Genomic DNA, 12,115 nt, shown 5'->3' on the forward strand with positions numbered 1-12,115 from the left:
CGAGATTCGATCGTCGGTATCTCAATACCTAGCTCAATCTCGTTTCCGGCAAGTCTCTTTACTCGTTCTGTAATGCATCCTCCCGCAACTAACTCATTAGTTGCATTGCTTGCAAGGCTTATAGTGATGTGCATTACCAAGAGGGCCCAGAGATACCTCTCCGACAATCGGAGTGACAAATCCTAATCTCGATCTATGCCAACTCAACAAGTACCATCGGAGACGCCTGTAGAGCACCTTTATAATCACCCAGTTACGTCGTGACGTTTGGTAGCGTACAAAGTGTTCCTCTGGTAATCGGGAGTTTCATAATCTCATAGTCATAGGAACATGTATAAGTTATGAAGAAAGCAATAGCAGTAAACTAAAACGATCAAGTGCTAAGCTAACGGAATGGGTCAAGTCAATCACATCATTCTCCTAATGATGTGATCCCGTTTATCAAATGACAACTCATGTCTATGGTTAGGAAACTTAACCATCTTTGATCAACGAGCTAGTCAAGTAGAGGCATACTAGTGACACTCTATTTGTCTATGTATTCACACATGTATTATGTTTCCGGTTAATAAAATTCTAGCATGAATAATAAAAATTTATCATGAAATAAGGAAATAAATAATAACTTTATTATTGCCTCTAGGGCATATTTCCTTCAGTCTCCCACTTGCACTAGAGTCAATAATCTAGATTACACAGTAATGATTCTAACACCCATGGAGCATTGGTGCTGATCATGTTTTGCTCGTGAGAGAGGCTTAGTCAACGGGTCTGCAACATTCAGATCCGTATGTATCTTGCAAATCTCTATGTCTCCCACCTGGACCTGATCGCGGATGGAATTGAAGCGTCTCTTGATGTGTTTGGTTCTCTTGTGAAATCTGGATTCCTTTGCCAAGGCAATTGCACCAGTATTGTCACAAAAGATTTTCATTGGGCCCGATGCACTAGGTATGACACCTAGATCGGATATGAACTCCTTCATCCAGACTCCTTCATTTGCTGCTTCTGAAGCAGCTATGTACTCTGATTCACACGTAGATCCCGCCACGACACTTTGTTTAGAACTGCTCCAACTAACAGCTCCATCGTTCAATATAAACACGTATCCGGTTTGCGATTTAGAATCGTCCGGATCAGTGTCAAAGCTTGCATCGATGTAACCATTTACGACGAGCTCTTTTTCACCTCCATAAATGAGAAACATATCCTTAGTCCTTTTCAAGTATTTCGGGATGTTCTTGACCGCTGTCCAGTGATCCACTCCTGGATTACTTTGGTACCTCCCTGCTAAACTAATAGCAAGGCACACATCAGGTCTGGTACACAGCATTGCATACATGATAGAGCCTATGGCTGAAGCATAGGGAACACTTTTCATTTTCTCTGTATCTTCTGCAGTGGTCGGGCATTGAGTCTTACTCAACTTCACACCTTGTAACACAGGCAAGAACCCTTTCTTTGCTTGATCCATTTTGAACTTCTTCAAAAATTTATCAAGGTATGTGCTTTGTGAAAGTCCAATTAAGCGTCTTGATCTATCTCTATAGATCTTGATGCCTAATATATAAGCAGCTTCACCGAGGTCTTTTATTGAAAAACTCTTATTCAAGTATCCTTTTATGCTATCCAGAAATTCTATATCATTTCCAATCAACAATATGTCATCCACATATAATATTAGAAATGCTACAGAGCTCCCACTCACTTTCTTGTAAATACAGGCTTCTCCAAAAGTCTGTATAAAACCATATGCTTTGATCACACTATCAAAATGTTTATTCCAACTCCGAGAGGCTTGCACCAGTCCATAAATGGATCGCTGGAGCTTGCACACTTTTTTAGCTCCCTTTGGATCGATAAAACCTTCAGGTTGCATCATATACAACTCTTCTTCCAGAAATCCATTCAGGAATGCAGTCTTCACATCCATTTGCCAAATTTCATAATCATAAAATGCGGCAATTGCTAACATGATTCGGACAGACTTAAGCATCGCTACGGGTGAGAAAGTCTCATCATAGTCAACCCCTTGAACTTGTCGAAAACCTTTCGCAACAAGTCGAGCTTTGTAGACAGTAACATTACCGTCAGCGTCAGTCTTCTTCTTGAAGATCCATTTATTTTCTATGGCTTGCCGATCATCGGGCAAGTCAACCAAAGTCCACACTTTGTTCTCATACATGGATCCCATCTCAGATTTCATGGCCTCAAGCCATTTTGCGGAATCTAGGCTCGTCATCGCTTCCTCATAGTTCGTAGGTTCGTCATGGTCAAGTAACATGACCTCCAGAACAGGATTACCGTACCACTCTGGTGCGTATCTTACTCTGGTTGACCTACGAAGTTCGGTAGTAACTTGATCTGAAGTTTCATGATCATCATCATTAGCTTCCTCACTAATTGGTGTAGGTGTCACAGGAACCGGTTTCTGTGATGAACTACTTTCTAATAAGGGAGCAGGTACAGTTACCTCATCAAGTTCTACTTTCCTCCCACTCACTTCTTTCGAGAGAAACTCCCTCTCTAGAAAGGCTCCATTCTTAGCAACAAATGTCTTGCCTTCGGATCTGTGATAGAAGGTGTACCCAACAGTCTCCTTTGGGTATCCTATGAAGACACATTTCTCCGATTTGGGTTCAAGCTTATCAGGTTGAAGCTTTTTCACATAAGCATCGCAGCCCCAAACAAGAAACGACAACTTTGGTTTCTTGCCAAACCACAGTTCATAAGGCGTCGTCTCAACGGATTTAGATGGTGCCCTATTTAACGTGAATGCAGCTGTCTCTAAAGCATAACCCCAAAACGATAGCGGTAAATCGGTAAGAGACATCATAGATCGCACCATATCCAGTAAAGTACGATTACGACCTTCGGACACACCATTACTCTGTGGTGTTCCGGGTGGCGTGAGTTGTGAAACTATTCCGCATTGTTTCAAATGAAGACCAAACTCGTAACTCAAATATTCTCCTCCACGATCAAATCGTAGAAACTTTATTTTCTTGTTACGATGATTTTCCACTTCACTCTGAAATTCTTTGAACTTTTCAAATGTTTCAGACTTATATTTTATTAAGTAGATATACCCATATCTGCTCAAATCATCTGTGAAGGTGAGAAAATAACGATACCCGCCGCGAGCCTCAATATTCATCGGACCACATACATCAGTATGTATGATTTCCAACAAATCTGTTGCTCGCTCCATTGTTCCGGAGAACGGCGTTTTAGTCATCTTGCCCATGAGGCATGGTTCGCAAGTACCAAGTGATTCATAATCAAGTGATTCCAAAAGTCCATCAGAATGGAGTTTCTTCATGCGCTTTACACCAATATGACCTAAACGGCAGTGCCACAAATAAGTTGCACTATCATTATCAACTCTGCATCTTTTGGCTTCAACATTATGAATATGTGTATCACTACTATCGAGATTCATTAAAAATAGACCACTCTTCAAGGGTGCATGACCATAAAAGATATTACTCATATAAATAGAACAACCATTATTCTCTGACTTAAATGAATAACCGTCTCGCGTCAAACAAGATCCAGATATAATGTTCATGCTTAACGCTGGCACCAAATAACAATTATTCAGGTCTAAAACTAATCCCGAAGGTAGATGTAGAGGTAGTGTGCCAACGGCAATCACATCGACTGTGGAACCATTTCCCACGCGCATCGTCACCTCGTCCTTAGCCAATCTTCGCTTAATCCGTAGTCCCTATTTCGAGTTGCAAATATTAGCAACAGAACCAGTATCAAATACCCAGGTGCTACTACGAGCTTTAGTAAGGTACACATCAATAACATGTATATCACATATACCTTTGTTCACCTTGCCATCCTTCTTATCCGCCAAATACTTGGGGCAGTTCCGCTTCCAGTGACCAGTCCCTTTGCAGTAGAAGCACTCAGTCTCAGGCTTAGGTCCAGACTTGGGTTTCCTCTCTTGAGCAGCAACTTGTTTACCGTTCTTCTTGAAGTTGTCCTTCTTCTTCCCTTTACCTTTTTTCTTGAAACTGGTGGTCTTGTTGACCATCAACACTTGATGCTCCTTCTTGATTTCTACCTCCGTAGCCTTTAGCATCGCGAAAAGCTCGGGAATTGTCTTATCCATCCTATGCATGTTATAGTTCATCACAAAGCTCTTGTAGCTTGGTGGTAGTGATTGAAGAATTCTGTCAATGACACTATCATCCAGAAGATTAAATCCTAGTTGAATCAAGTGATTGCAGTACCTAGACATTCTGAGTATATGCTCACTGACAGAACTATTCTCCTCCATCTTGCAGCTGTAGAACTTATTGGAGACTTCATATCTCTCAATCCGGGCATTTGCTTGAAATATTAACTTCAACTCCTGGAACATCTCATATGCTCTATGACGTTCAAAACATCGTTGAAGTCCCGGTTCTAAGCCGTAAAGCATGGCACACTGAAATATCGAGTAGTCATCAGCTTTGCTTTGCCAGACGTTCATAACATCTAGTTCAGCTCCTGCAGCAGGTTTGGCACCTAGCGGTGCTTCCAGGACGTAATTCTTCTGTGCAGCAATGAGGATAATCCTCAAGTTACGGACACAGTCCGTGTAATTGCTACCATCATCTTTCAACTTTGCTTTCTCAAGGAACGCATTAAAATTCAACGGAACAACAGCACGGGCCATCTATCTACAACAACATAGACAAGCAAAATACTATCAGGTACTAAGTTCATGATAAATTAAAGTTCAATTAATCATATTTAAGAACTCCCACTTAGATAGACATCCCTCTAATCATCTAAGTGATCACGTGATCCAAATCAACTAAACCATGACCGATCATCACGTGAAAAGGAGTAGTTTTGAATGGTGAACATCACTATGTTGATCATATCTACTATATGATTCACGCTCGACCTTTCGGTCTCAGTGTTCCGAGGCCATATCTGCATATGCTAGGCTCGTCAAGTTTAACCCGAGTATTTCTGCGTGTGCAAAATTGGCATGCACCCGTTGTATGTGAACGTAGAGCTTATCACACCCGATCATCACGTGGTGTCTCGGCACGACGAACTTTGGCAACGGTGCATACTCAGGGAGAACACTTATACCTTGAACTTTAGTGAGAGATCGTCTTATAATGCTACCGTCAATCAAGCAGAATAAGATGCATAAAGGATAAACATCACATGCAATCAATATAAGTGATATGATATGGCCGTCATCATCTTGTGCCTTTGATCTCCATCTCCAAAGCACCGTCATGATCACCATCGTCACCGGCGCGACACCTTGATCTCCATCGTAGCATCGTTGTCGTCTCGCCAATTATTGCTTCTACGACTATCGCTAGCGCTTAGTGATAAAGTAAAGCAATTACAGGGCGATTGCATTGCATACAATAAAGCGACAACCATATGGCTCCTGCCAGTTGCCGATAACTCCGTTACAAAACATGATCATCTCATACAATAAAATATAGCATCATGTCTTGACCATATCACATCACATCATGCCCTGCAAAAACAAGTTAGACGTCCTCTACTTTGTTGTTGCAAGTTTTACGTGGCTGCTATGGGCTAAGCAAGAACCGTTCTTACCTACGCATCAAAACCACAATGATATTTCATCAAGTTAGTGATGTTTTAACCTTCAACAAGGACCGGGCGTAGTCACACTCGGTTCAACTAAAGTTGGAGAAACTGACACTAGCCAGCCACCTGTGTGTGAAGCACGTCGGTAGAACCAGTCTCGCGTAATGCCGGTCCGGGCCGCTTCATCCAACAATACCGCCGAACCAAAGTATGACATGCTGGTAAGCAGTATGACTTGTATCGTCCACAACTCACTTGTGTTCTACTCGTGCATATAACATCTACGCATAAACCTGGCTCAGATGCCACTGTTGGGAAACGTAGTAATTTCAAAAAAAAATCCTACGCACACGCAAGATCATGGTGATGCATAACAACGAGAGGGGAGAGTGTGTCCACGTACCCTCGTAGACCGAAAGCGGAAGCGTTATGACAACGCGGTTGATGTAGTCATACATCTTCACGACCGACCGATCCTCAGTACCGAACGTACGATACCTCCGTGTTCAGCACACGTTCAGCTCGGTGACGTCCCGCGAACTCACGATCCAGTAGAGCTTCAGGGAAGAGCTTCGTCAGCACGACGGCATGATGACGGTGTTGATGAAGTTACCGACACAGGGTTTCGCCTAAGCACCGCTACGATATGACCGAGGTGGATTATGGTGGAGGGGGCACCGCACACGGCTAAGAGAGATCAATGATCAACTTGTGTGTCTATGGGGTGCCCCCTGGCCATGTATATAAAGGAGTGGAGGAGGGGGAGAGGGCCGGCCCCTATGGCGTGCCCTGGAGGAGTCCTACTCCCACCGGGAGTAGGATTCCCCCCCTCCCCTAGTTGGACTAGGAGAGAAGGAAGGGGGAGAGAGGGAGGAAGGAAAGGGGGGGCGCCGCCCCCCCTCCTAGTCCAATTTGGACCAGAGGGGGAGGGGGCGCGCGGCCTGCCCTGACCTCCTCTCTCTCTCTCCACTAAGGCCCATTAAGGCCCATACAATTACCGGGGGGTTCCCGTAACCTCCCGGTACTCCGGTAAAATCCCGATTTCACCCGGAATCATTCCGATGTCCAAATATAGGCTTCCAATATATCGATCTTTATGTCTCGACCATTTTGAGACTCCTCGTCGTGTTCGTGATCATATCCGGGACTCCTAACTACCTTCGGTACATCAAAACACAAAAACTCATAATACCGATCGTCACAGAACTTTAAGCGTGCGGACCCTACGGGTTCGAGAACTATGTAGACATGACCGAGACACGTCTCCGGTCAATAACCAATAGCAGAACCTGGATGCTCATATTGGCTCCTACATATTCTACAAAGATCTTTATCGGTCAAACCGCATAACAACATACGTTGTTCCCTTTGTCATCGGTATGTTACTTGCCCGAGATTCGATCGTCGGTATCTCAATACCTAGCTCAATCTCGTTACCAGCAAGTCTCTTTACTCGTTACGTAATGCATCATCCCGCAACTAACTCATTAGTTGCATTGCTTGCAAGGCTTATAGTGATGTGCATTATCGAGAGGGCCTAGAGATACCTCTCCGACAATCGGAGTGACAAATCCTAATCTCGATCTATGCCAACTCAACAAGTACCATCGGAGACACCTATAGAGCACCTTTATAATCACCCAGTTATGTTGTGACATTTGGTAGCACACAAAGTGTTCCTTCGGTAACCGGAAGTTTCATAATCTCATAGTCATAGGAACATGTATAAGTTATGAAGAAAGCAATAGCAGTAAACTAAAACGATCAAGTGCTAAGCTAACGGAATGGGTCAAGTCAATCACATCATTCTCCTAATGATGTGCCCCCCTTTTATCAAATGACAACTCATGTGTATGGTTAGGAAACTTAACCATCTTTGTTCAACGAGCTAGTCAAGTAGAGGCATACTAGTGACACTCTATTTGTCTATGTATTCACACATGTATTATGTTTCCGGTTAATACAATTCTAGCATGAATAATAAACATTTATCATGAAATAAGTAAATAAATAATAACTTTATTATTGCCTCTAGGGCATATTTCCTTCAATACCGTATATGACTTGGACTCAACGACCAATCGCACGGATGAACGAACGAATGAACTGGGGCATGATGACATAACGAGGAAGAGGAGGATTGCTCAATTAAATCTCGGCCGTTAATTTTTATGGTTAATATTAATATAACATCGATGGATATGAAGATATGATGGATGGAGAACTATGAAAGCATTTGTCTTTTATTATTTATATGCATCCGGGATGGCTTGTGCATCTCTGTATCCATTGACTCCTCGGTCGGCCGATTACCATCTCACGTACCGAATCAAAAGCAATAGAAAACTGCAAAAACGCGCCCGCACCAGCTCTATGTCATGTCTCCTAATTTGCTAATAACCCCTTGGGGGAACCAACTCTCCTAATTCCATGCCCCGTCTTCCTCCCAAACCCTAATCATGGCGCAACATGCATTGCAACGACAACCACGACAGCAACGACATGCATCTGTGAGGAGAATTGCCACGATGGAATTCATCTGCCGAGATGATCTCCAAGACCACCACAATGAAATGTAGCCCTGAACTCCCCATCAGCATGGTGGACACCCTCGCCGCTTGATACTCTGCAGCCGATCATCGGTGGCTCCTCTTGTTACAAATGTTCAACATGCATCAACAGTGATGGATGGATCTTGTGTGGCCTCCTTTCTCCATAATTGAAGTGGTGACCCAGAGTATGCCTCCGCATCTAGCCATCAGGAAGCACATCTGACATGCCATGATACACAGTGGCGGAGCTAGACAAGATCTTCAAGGGGGCAAACACAAATTATGCATGTTTGGGGGGAAGGGGAAAAGGCTCTATTTTTCTAACCTAAGCAGGCTCTTTTTTTCTTCATAGATTTTAGCAATGATGGGGGGCCACGGCCCCTCCAAGGCAACATGTAGCTCCGCCACTGCTGATACGGTTATAGAAAATGCTACTGTTGTAGAATAAGAACTGAACTGCAGTACGGTGCATGGAGCTTCAGGAAACACATAAAAAAGAACTAATATTTGTGTGTATTGTAACATGCGTACTTGTTGTGTGGACGACTAAGCATGTAGATGAATGTGCCGCTAGAGACTCTGGTAAAAGCTTGCAAACTCAAATGAATGAGGGAGAATTTGCTACACCAAAAAATAAAGCCAATATTTCTCCATACATGAGTTTAATAACTTTTTCTTGACCATGTCCCTTTTTTAGTTCAGAGAGTTAGGGCCAGTTCTTTTGGAGCTTCTTGCAACTTAATGTCAAAATAAGCTAGAAGCTCAAAAGAACTCATTCTGTAAAATCTAGCTTAGGGCTAGTTCTTTTGGAGCTTCTTGCAGCTTCTTGTCAAAATAAGCTAGAAGCTCAAAAGAACTCGTTCTGTAAAAGCTAGCGTAGCTTATTTCCACCTTTCTTTCCTTCACAATGGAAAAAAGCTAGGGGAGGGTAGCTTCCCGCAGCTTATCACTTAAAATCGAAAGGGTATAGCGATGTGTCTGTGTCGTTCGATCTTATTACGTCAAAATTGCCACTACGTAGTCCCGCACGAGAAACATGCCCGATGAAAAAAACGGACAGATGAGGCTGACACTCGATCCCCTCCCTCCCGCACTCGACCATAGGCCTCTCGCTCCCGCCTAGGGTTCCTCCAGTGCCGCCGTCGGGCCTCTTGTAACGCCCACGATGCGGCTATATCTCCCACGTGTCGAGGCACAACTTAGAGGCATAACCGCATTGTGGTTTTGTCGCAAGAAGGGTCATCTTCACACAATCCCATGTAATGAACAAGAATGGGATAAAGAGTTGGCTTACAATTGCCACTTCACACAATACATAAATATAATCCATACATCAGCCAAAATACACACATAGACCGACTACGGTCAAGATCCAAATGAAAATAAGATAAACCCAAATGCTAGATCCCCGATCGTCCCAACTGGGCTCCACTACTGATCATCAGGAAAAGACACATAGTAACGACCACGTTCCTCATCGAACTCCCACTTGAGATCGATCCCATCATCTGCACTGGCATCGTCGGCACCTGCAACTGTTTTGGTAGAATCTGTGAGTCACGAGGACTCAGCAATCTCACACCCGCGAGATCAAGACTATTTAAGCTTATCGGAAAGGATGGTGAAATGAGGTGAAGCTGCAGCAGGCAATAAGCATATATGGTGGCTAACATACGCAAAAGAGAGCGAGAAGAGAAGCAACGGAACGGTCGTCATCTAGCAATGACCAAGAAGTGATCCTGAACTCCTACTTACGTCATATATAACTCAAACCGTGTTCACTTCCCGGACTCCGCCGAGAAGAGACCATCACGGCTACACACACAGTTGATGTATTTTAATTGGGTCAAGCGACAAGTTCTCTACAACCGGACATTAACAAATTCCCATCTGCCTCATAACCGCGGGCACGGCTTTCGAAAGATAATACCCTGCAGGGGTGTCCCAACTTAGCCCATCATAAGCTCTCACGGTCAACGAAGAATAAACCTTCTCCCGGAAAGACCCGATCAGTCTCGGAATCCCGGTTTACAAGACATTTCGACAATGGTAAAACAAGACTAGCAAAGCCGCCCGAATGTGCCGACAAATCCCGATAGGAGCTGCACATATCTCGTTCTCAGGGCACACCGGATGAACACTACGTACAACTAAAACCAATCCTCGAGTTTCCCCAAGGTAGCGCTGCAAGTGGCTCTAGTTTGGACCAGCACTCAGAGGAACACTGGCCCGGGGGTTTAATAAAGATGACCCTCGGGCTCGCGAAAACCCGGGGGAAAAGGCTTAGGTGGCAAATGGTAAAACCAAGGTTGGGCCTTGCTGGAGGAGTTTTATTCAAGGCGAACTGTCAAGGGGGTCCCATAAATCACCCAACCGCGTAAGGAACGCAAACTCAAGGAACATAATACCGGTATGACAGAAACTAGGGCGGCAAGAGTGGAACAAAACACCAGGCATAAGGCCGAGCCTTCCACCCTTTACCAAAATATATAGATGCATTGATTAAAATAAGAGATATTGTGATATCCCAAAATATCCATGTTCCAACATGGAACCAACTTCAACTTCACCTGCAACTAGCAACGCTATAAGAAGGGCTGAGCAAAAGCGGTAACTTAGCCAAACAACGGTTTGCTAGGAAAGGATGGTTAGAGGCTGACATGGCAATATGTGAGGCATGATATAGCAAGTGGTAGGTAGCGCAGCATGGCAATAGAGCGAACAACTAGCAAAGCAAAGATAGAAGTGATTTCGAGGCGTGGTCATCTTGCCTGCAATGTTCTCAGAGTTGACGAAAGCTTGATCCTCGTAAGCGTACTCAACAGGTTCCTCGTTCACGAACTCGTATCCCGGCTCTACCCAAGACAAGAACACAAGCAACGGAACCACAATCAATCACGATAAATGGACAAGCAACATGATGCAAAACATGTATGATATGCGAGATATGATATGCGATGCATATGCGTGCTCCGGAAGGAAAATGATGAAGAAGGCAGTAACTTGGCAAACCAAGCATGCCACTGGAAAGATGAGATGATTTCGGTCGAAATCGATATAAAGATCACCGGAAACGGATGCACGGTTTGCAAATGGCAAGCAAAACAAGAATGACACGAATCTGCGATTAACAGCATGATAGCACTTAAAATGCAACAAGTAACAATGCTAAAGCACTCCAACATAGCAAAAAAGCATATGGCAGTAATATACAGGAGATGCTTGACAAAAGATGAACACTGAGCTAATGCTATATCACAACATAACAGGCTCAAACAAGCATGGCAAAAGTGCAAAAGATAACAGGTTCACAGACTTGGTGAAATTACTGGACATGCCTGAAACAGCATCAGGTAGCAATGTTCAGAGCACGAAATCAACATGCTACAGGAAGTTAACATAGCAAAACAAGGCATGGCAGTATTCTAATAAATGCATATGACAAAAGTCCCTTACTGACCATAAGCCAAAAATGACCAGAAGATATGATGGCAACCATGTAAACATAGCAAGTTTCGTTAACAGGTTTCAGACTTAGCAGAAGAACAGAGCATGGCAGAAACAATAATATGAAGGCATCTTGGTGAGCTTGATGCACTCACCACAAAGCAATGCATGACAAAACAAGCATACCTACAGTAAGATGGCATGTTTATGAAGCTATTCATGGCAAGAACAAAAGCATATCATGTATGGATCAACTACAACAAGCTTGGCAAAAATGAATGTCATGTAAACAATCTGCCAGAAATATTTTATAGCAAAAGTAGAGCAAGATTGAGTCATGCTATGGCACTCCATAATTGCAAACAAGTGCAGGAATGGATCAATTACAACAATATCTACAAAACATCCTTACTGAACATCTCCAAAATATGCATGGATCTCTCTCTGTATCATCAAGTTTACATGGCAACAAAATAACAGCAGACAAAGACTTAGAGAAATCACTAAGTCCCTGAAATCAGAAACATTAC

This window comes from Aegilops tauschii, chromosome 6, assembly GCF_002575655.3.
Source record: "Aegilops tauschii subsp. strangulata cultivar AL8/78 chromosome 6, Aet v6.0, whole genome shotgun sequence".
NCBI lineage: Eukaryota > Viridiplantae > Streptophyta > Magnoliopsida > Poales > Poaceae > Aegilops > Aegilops tauschii.